Below are 8,248 nucleotides of genomic sequence, written 5' to 3'. Positions count from 1 at the left end.
TTGCTGGGGTCACAGCACTGTTCCTTTCTTCTCCAAGCTGGGCATCTGGCCCATCCTTACAGCACATCCTTTTGGACTGATGGCCATTCACGTGCAGCACTCTTTCTATCACAGAAAAGCACTTGTTTAACTTCACTGTAAGGGAAGGCTGGCAGAAGTGTGCTGTAAAAGCAGTGACAGAAACCTGGGGGAGCTGCTCCCTCCTGTCCCTGGCCTGGTGAAGGCCCCAGTGAGGTGTGCCTGCTTTGCATGAGGAACGTGGATGGGGCAGCAGGGACCTTGCTCTTTGGGCAGGGCTGTGAGGCACCTGCTGTGAAAAGAGCTGTACAACAGCTAAAGAGCATTTGCTCAGTGCTGTGAGTATCCAAGGGGTGAGGCAGAAGGAGAACAGACCCAGATGCCACCACAGGGCTGTGGGATAAGGGCAAGGCCTGCCAGCCCTTGGCCTGGAGGGGACACAGCAGTGAGACACAACAAATCCTCCTGGGAATGAAACTCCCTTCCCTTCTTTGGCTCCATTCTCTGCACAAATTAAAGCAGACCAGTATCACAAGCAGGTGTCTGGGATTCTGCGGCCCCATTTGCTGCTCCCTGGGGTTGCTCTCCTCCCCCAGAGCAGGCTGGCCTGTGGTCTGGAGAGGCTTTGCCCAGCTCTCTGAAGCCTTTGCCGCTTCCCTTTCTGACCTAACAAAGAACACATTTCACCACATCAAACTTCACCTTTTCCAGGGTTTGGCTGCTCTGGGGCATCTTGCTGGTCTTGGCTCAGCAGGTAACCTAAGCTGAGATCAGATATGCTAGCTGGGTGAATTCCTCTTTATCTGATGCTGACACTTTCACCTCCTGGACTACTGAAATGCCTGGGAAAGGCAGCTCTGAGCATTGCCCTGAGCCACAAATCACAGTTTCTGACCCTTTTTGTCTCCAGGAGGGGAGGAAACAGAGAAGGTTTCAGTGAGACAGGAGAACCATGTTTTCAGCAGGTCAGGCTGTCTCTGTAGGCACCTGATGTGCTGCAGGAGGAAGCAAATGGCAGAACTCTGCTCAGACAGGGGGATTATTCATCATAAATGCAATATTTTCTTTTTTTTTTTTTTTTTTTTTTTGTAAGTCAGAAGGGGAAGCTACTGCTAGTTTTAAGGGAATTGTTCTTGCAGGAATTCCACTCTTCCTGAGGCCAGAGGGTGCTGAGAATTTGGGGGCTCATTTGGTGCTGGAATTATTCCAGTTTTTTTGATTTGAACAATTTTTTCTTAGGTATTTTTTGAGTGAAGTGAAAGCAAATCCATTTTCTGCTTTGTCAGGGCTGGGAAAGGATGTTCCAACCCACAGGTGCTGGTATGTGTGGATGGGGGATTAAAGTGACAAAGATCTGGAGTTCACATCCAAACATGCAGAGATGTCTCAGAGATACCAGGGACTCTGTAATCCTGGAGGGGCAAGGTTCAATACAGAATATGTCCTACCCAAAATCTGCCTGCCCCAACACATTCCTGGAGCTGGCAAGCACACGCAGTCAAGGCAGAACTCAGGGTTTTGGGCTCTTGGACACTCATAACGGGGCATTTCAAGCCTTGAGTCCAGTGGCATTTCCAGCCCTGGGGGCTGTGGTTTGCCAGCTGTTTCTGTCAGTTGTACTGAGTTGATGTTTATTTTCCCTTTTCCCCTTCTCTGTCCACGCTGAAGGCTCAGAAATGAGCACACCACTCGTGTCCTTTGCCTGCTGGGGCTGAGGTCCTGCCTCCACTCCGAGCCCAGGAGCTGTGGAGCTTTCCAGGAGTCCCTGCCCGGTTCTGTCCTTCAGCAGGGCTGGTCCAGGCAAACCCAGCTCTGCCCTGAGCTCTTGGACATGCTCCTTCTCCTGCTCTGCCCCATGGGGTGTCCTGCACTGCATTCAGCACCTGCTCCCAGTGTTTGGCCTGGTTGTGACTGTGCTCAATACAGATCTCGTCCCGTGGCCCAGGAAGTGGCAGCTCTTTGAAGGGAATCCCCCTCTTTTAATTCAATTAATGTTGAAGTTAATTTCCACCCCGGGGCTGAGTCCCAGAGCCTTTGAAGTCAGTAATAGTTTTGTGGAGCAGGTTGGAGCACGTCCCACAGTCAAGGGCTGTGCCAGGGTGTTCAAAGGGTGTTTGCTTTCCATGCCAGGGAAGTGTGTCCTGCTCCAAACCAGGGGGAGATTCCAGCAGGATGAGGCCCTGGGTCTCTTTGGACAGGCCAGGTGGATGTCAGGGATGGAGTTCACCTGTTTTCAGAGCAAATTCAGCATGTCCTTCAGAGAAGAGGCACTGCTCTGTAGACACCTCAAGATTTACAATATTTGCAGTGAAACACATCTTTCCCCTCTTTCAGTTTTTGTACTCTCAGAGGTTTTATGTATGCCCTTAAAATATAATCTGGATCATGCTTTCCTGGTTTGGTTTAATGGAGTGAAAACCACTATTGACTGGCAACAAGACGTTTTTTCCTCTTTAGGTCAAAGATGAGGAGCCAAATTCTGAAAAGAGTTTGCTCACTGTCAGGGCAGTAACTGATTCCAGACAGCCTAAAGGTGATTTTCTGTACCTAAACCTGGCACATAACTGAAGTATGAACAAAATCTGATTGGTTTTCACCCCCTTTATGGTGACAAGCAGAAGTATCTCCAGGAGGTGTTTAGACTTCAGGAGGATCTTTTCTTTCACTGTGCAGAAACCTTAATTGATCAAGGCTAAAATGATTAAGCTTCAGAGGAAAGCAGCTTTGCTTCTCATTATGACTTTTTATTATGCCTTAACAGCCGTATTGAGCAACTTTGGGCTTTGTAGTGATTTTGGAATAAAACTAATCAATGTCATAGAAACAAATGCAGGAATCTTTGATGTGTAGGTGGAGCCGTAGGGGGATGACACACAACCCAATTACTGGCAAAAAATGGAACATTACGTTTTTTGTTATGCTTCACCTACCTATTGAAAAATACTTTTACTAAGGTCTTCATGCAAAAAAACCTGCTGTTCTGCTGATTTTCCTGTGTCCCTCATGTAGGAGGAAACAAAACTTCAGCTGTTATTCAAGGTTTAACATTGAAAGTAATGCACAAATTTACCCAGGAATCACAGAATCATTAAGGTTAGAAAAAATTTCTAAGATGATTGAGTCCAACAATTAACCCAGCACTGTCAGGTCCACCACAAAACCATGACACCATTGAAGCTGTTGGTGTGAAATTCCACCGAGTGAGTGGATTTTACATCACTGCTGATCCACGTCTCTGCTGCCCTGAAGTTTTTTTCTGCAAAGGGAAGCAGCAAATACCCAGGGCCTCCTCTCCTGATTTCTGAGCCCCACGCTGCTTCCCAGCCTGAATTGGCTGAGGGTTGCCTGTGTGAGGGGCTGGCAGCTGCTGATGGAAAACACTGAGAAATGGACATGGAAACAGTGCTGTGATCCCCACAGGACAAGTGCTTTGTTGTACAACAGTCTCACCAGGAGAGCAGAGAAACATGATCAGTCTCATTTCGCTTTTGGGGTGGATGAGCAGCGCCAGATAAACATCTGAAGTGGTTTGGGTGTGCTGGGGTTGGATTTGGAGGGAATGCTCCTTTATCCAGAGTGACCCTGCCAGGTTTGACACTCCCAGGAGCTGAGTGAGGGGTGATGGTGGTTATGGATTGCCAGGGAGGGCTCCCAGCCCTGCCTCAGCCACAGGCCGGAGCTAACGAGCTCCACGCTCCAGAGATAAACCCCATCCTAATCCTCCAGCCCAGCACTTGTTCAAAGTGCACCATCCCTTCTCGCTGGGATGCACAAAGCCAGCCTGATAGAATGAGAACTGAGCCGTGCCTTGGCTCCAAAATGTAAAAGGAGCGGAGATCTAAGCTCTCCTTTGAGATTAAAATTTAAAAAAGGCTGTAACTGAGGTTGGTTGGTTGGTCAGTTTGTTTCATTCCTCTTTGATGCTCATGGCCCCTGTGCCAGGAGCACCTCCTGATTAAGCAGAGAAATTTGTTTATGAAAGGGCTGAATGAAAATGAAGTGAGGGAGCAGCCTTTACAGGTGCAGATCTGGAGTTTAGGATAAACACCTACAAGTTTGGATTTCCTGCCTTCCACTTAGGTAACTGTCTAATCTAGCTACCCATTCGCCTTTCCTTTCATCCCAGGATGTCTAGTCTGATCTAACTGCCTGTCCTTTCATCCCCGCTATCTTCCTCTTGATCTGTGTTTTTTAGAGCTCATTCATCACACCTTACAACTTCTAAAGCACCCACATAGGGCCACAAAGTTTCTCTTTACATTTTAGCCAAAGTGCTTGAAGGGATAGAAGGCAAACCCGGGGAGAGGAGCTGTTACTTCTTGTTTAAATCACACCTGAATGCACCTCGGTGAGGGCACCGAACAGAAGGGGATTGTTCACATCCTTGAAGCTTTTATTCAAATCCTTGCCTACTGGAAATGGGCAGGTTCATTAACTGCATGCCTTTCCTGGCAGTTTTCCCTTGTTTGGGGTAGGGAATGTGAGTGCATGGGGCACCAGCCTGCTCCAAGGGAAAGGACCACGGAAGACACCAGGGCAAGGGGGACACTCTAGAAGGGCCATTACATTCACAGAGACATTTTTGGCCTGCCACTTTGTGTCCAGCTCTGGGGGCAGCTTGATTTTGGTTTCTAAAGAGGGGCAGAAAGCATAGAGAAAATCTGAACAGGAATAAAAACCTGAATATGGGACAAAAGTGTCTCTTTGAATATGGGACTAGTGCTCTTTATTTCAAGGTCTGAAAGTAGGAAGGTCAGAGTGGAAACGGTCAGTGGAGATGAGAGAAATGAATCAAATATCAGTGAGTGCTGTGAGTGTCAGCATTGCCTGCCTTGAAAGAGGTGCACCCATTTCTTAAGCAATTTCTAAACAGCAACCAGCTCCAGACAATGATTTAGGGACAAAATTAGCCTTACAGGGAACACCTCTTTTGGAAGGTCCCTCTCTCATTCTTTCTTGCTCATTCCTTCTGTTCTTTTATTCCTGTCCCCCCCTCAAAAGGCGAGGTTGTTCCTTGGGAGCCCTTTTGAGGGGAGAGAACCATGGTGAGATTCTTGTGTTGGCATGGCTGATGTTAATGGGTAACACCGAGGCCAAAGGTCCTTTAAAGCTCCCACATCTGCAGCTTTGTACAGACCTCACCTCCGAAATGCCTCAAAGTGTGTAGCCAGGCAGGGCTTAATGTGTATTAGCAAGACAAAGGCCCAGAGAGGGGAGGAAAGGGGGATGAGTTTTAATTTACTGAAGATTTATTAGGCCTCATGAAATCGGCCTGAACCACCCATTTTCTGTATCATCTGCCCACATCCAAAGGGAGCAGCTTTGTTGGGGGGAGATGCTTGCTGAGAATTATCCTGCAACAAATCCACCCTGCGCCAAAGGGACACGGACAGGAGCAGGGTGGGGAGGAGGGTTCACCCTCTCGATGTAGAGCCCAAAATATGGAAATGTGGAAATGCAGAAATGCCGTTGAGGTTGGATCCTTCCTTCCTGTGCCTCCTGCTTGTGAGGTGCATGTTCCTCTTGCTAAGCCTGGAGCAGATGAGTGAGAGATCAGGGGGTGAGAGAGAGGGATGCCAAGGTGAGCTCCAGGTGTGAAGCTCTGGAGCTGGAGGGATCTCTTTGGGAGGGCTTGGTGAGTCCCTGGGCACATGAGGATGACACCTTTCCCTTCCCAGAGCTGCCATGTGCCTCCAAAGCTAAGCCTGTGAGTGAGGCTTTCGTGTGGCCTGCAGAGCTTTGGGGAATGGCCCATCTGGGATGTCTCCAGGCAGTGGATGGATGAACTGATGAACACTTTGGCCATGAGTTTGGCAGTTCTGGGGTTCCTTCTAAGGCCTCTATGATAAAGGTCATTAATCAAACCTGGCTCCTTTCTTTCCCATGTCCCCATCTCACTGTAATAGATTTGATTATTTAATGTCTGCCATCAGCCTGTCCTGGGAAAAGCTCTGTACCATCACTGTTCTCAAGTGGTGTCAAATGTCATGTCCAAGCTGACAGAAAGAGGGAGGATTTGGGGGTACAGCTACAGCAACAATCTGATGGGAGATCACGAGGGCCCCAGGGGATCCTTTGGGATGATGGGGGCAGGAATCATATCCAGCCAGCTGGGGTGTCCTGGACAGGAGACCTTTCTTTGAGGCTGTCTCTGAGCATGAAGCTGACCAAAATCCCCTCTATTCCTCCTTGCTCGCAACATCAGCAGAGAGGAGATGCCTTTGAATGGTGAACTGTGAATGTTTATCACAGTGCAAAGGGTGTATAACTCCTGACAGATGAGGAGTGAAGCAAAGCATAAGGTGTGAGAGGAGGCACTGGGATCTCAGAATCGTGGGGTGGTTTGGTTTGGAAGGACCTTGAAGATTGTCTCGTGTAGGCTGTGTGGATAGCAGCAGAAACCATCCAGATGAGGGTCCCTGTGAATGTGTGTGTGTTTCTCCTTGGCTTGGACCTTGGGACCTCAGCTGACGCCTCTGGGGCAGAGTCAGGACCCTGCTCCTTTAGGATGGGGCACTGTGGGTGGATCCTGACAGGCTGCAGAGCCACACGGGATTAGATTCAAACGAGTGAGTCTATAAAAATAGAGCAACTGTGGGGGTGTTTCTGGTGTTTGGGTGAAAGACACAAGTCTAGAATCACTCCTACAAATCCTCTTCTCTGCTGTTCTTTGTAAGTTATTTCTGACACCTCATTATATTCTCATGGTGAGTGTCACAACAGCAGTGTAGAGACCTCCCTCGTGCTGCTGATTTTCTGAGTAAATGCCATGATTTTCTGCATGTGATCAGCTGCAGGGTCACGGCCAAGTGCCTCTCATTGAGCTTTCCAGGCCACCTCCCTGAGCACTGCATGGGCTCACCGAGGGTTAGGGTTTGCCCCATTGATGGGAAAATGCCTTTAGGCACCGCTATTCTTGAAAAACACTGCCTGAGCCATTGAATCCCTTTGGAGTGAGGAAGCTGTTCATGCACCCTCAGGAGGAAGGGCCAATGTTGAACAGAAAAGTTACAGTCCCTGGGCAGGCTGAGCAAACAGGGAACTGCTGGAAAGCAGTCAAAGGAAGCTGAAAAGGCATCTCAGATACGGAGCTGAGCATGAGTCACCCGGGGAAGTCAAAATACACTGCTCAAGTACCTCACTTCAAAGCCTTCATCACCAGCAGCCACCAGGCATGGCAGCAGAGTCAGTGCCCTGCAGAGAGCAGGGACAGATCAGGGGGTGTGCTGTGGGGAGGGATGGCTGTGTGTCCTGCAGGGAGAGATGGCTGTGTGTCCTGCAGGGAGGGATGGCTGTGTGTCCTGCAGGGAGGGATGGCTGTGTGTCCTGCAGGGAGAGATGGCTGTGTGTCCTGCAGGGAGGGATGGCTGTGTGTCCTGCAGGGAGGGATGGCTGTGTGTCCTGCAGGGAGAGATGGCTGTGTGTCCTGCAGGGAGAGATGGCTGTGTGTCCTGCAGGGAGGGATGGCTGTGTGTCCTGCAGGGAGGGATGGCTGTGTGTCCTGCAGGGAGAGATGGCTGTGTGTCCTGCACTGCAGGGATGGCTGTGTGTCCTGCAGGGAGGGATGGCTGTGTGTCCTTCAGGGATGGCTGTGCGTCCTGTGCTGCAGGGAGGGATGGCTGTGTGTCCTGCAGGGAGGGATGGCTGTGTGTCCTGCAGGGAGGGATGGCTGTGTGTCCTGCGGGGACAGATTGCTGTGTGTCCTGCAGGGAGGGATGGCTGTGTGTCCTGCAGGGACAGATTGCTGTGTGTCCTGCAGGGATGGCTGTGTGTCCTGTGCTGCAGGGATGGCTGTGTGTCCGGCGGGGAGGGATGGCTGTGTGTCCTGTCCTGCAGGGACAGACAGCTGCAGGGACAAAGGGGCAAAATGCCCCTTTTTAAAAGAAAAGAGTTACCTACAGGAATATTTCATTTTTTCTTTTAATTATCAATTATTATTAATTATCACGCAAGAATAAAGTGAGAAATCTCCTGCTGCCTTGGTGGACAGCTCATAGCAGAGTCTGAAATCATCAACTCCTCTTGCTGATGATTTTGACTGGTTCACAAGCATCAAACTTTTTTTTTCTGCTGTTCTCTTCCACTGAACTTGTATTTCTTTGCATAATATTTTAATCTCAACTCTACCTTGAATGAAAAAGTAAAACCTGAGCCAATCAAACGATTACATGAACAGGAAAAAACTATATTTTTGTATTTATTCTTCTGGGGGAGGAACAATGCAAGTCCT

This window comes from Melospiza melodia, chromosome 24 (assembly GCF_035770615.1).
Source record: "Melospiza melodia melodia isolate bMelMel2 chromosome 24, bMelMel2.pri, whole genome shotgun sequence".
NCBI classification, from domain to species: Eukaryota; Metazoa; Chordata; class Aves; order Passeriformes; family Passerellidae; genus Melospiza; species Melospiza melodia.
This window is presented reverse-complemented; position numbering follows the sequence as displayed.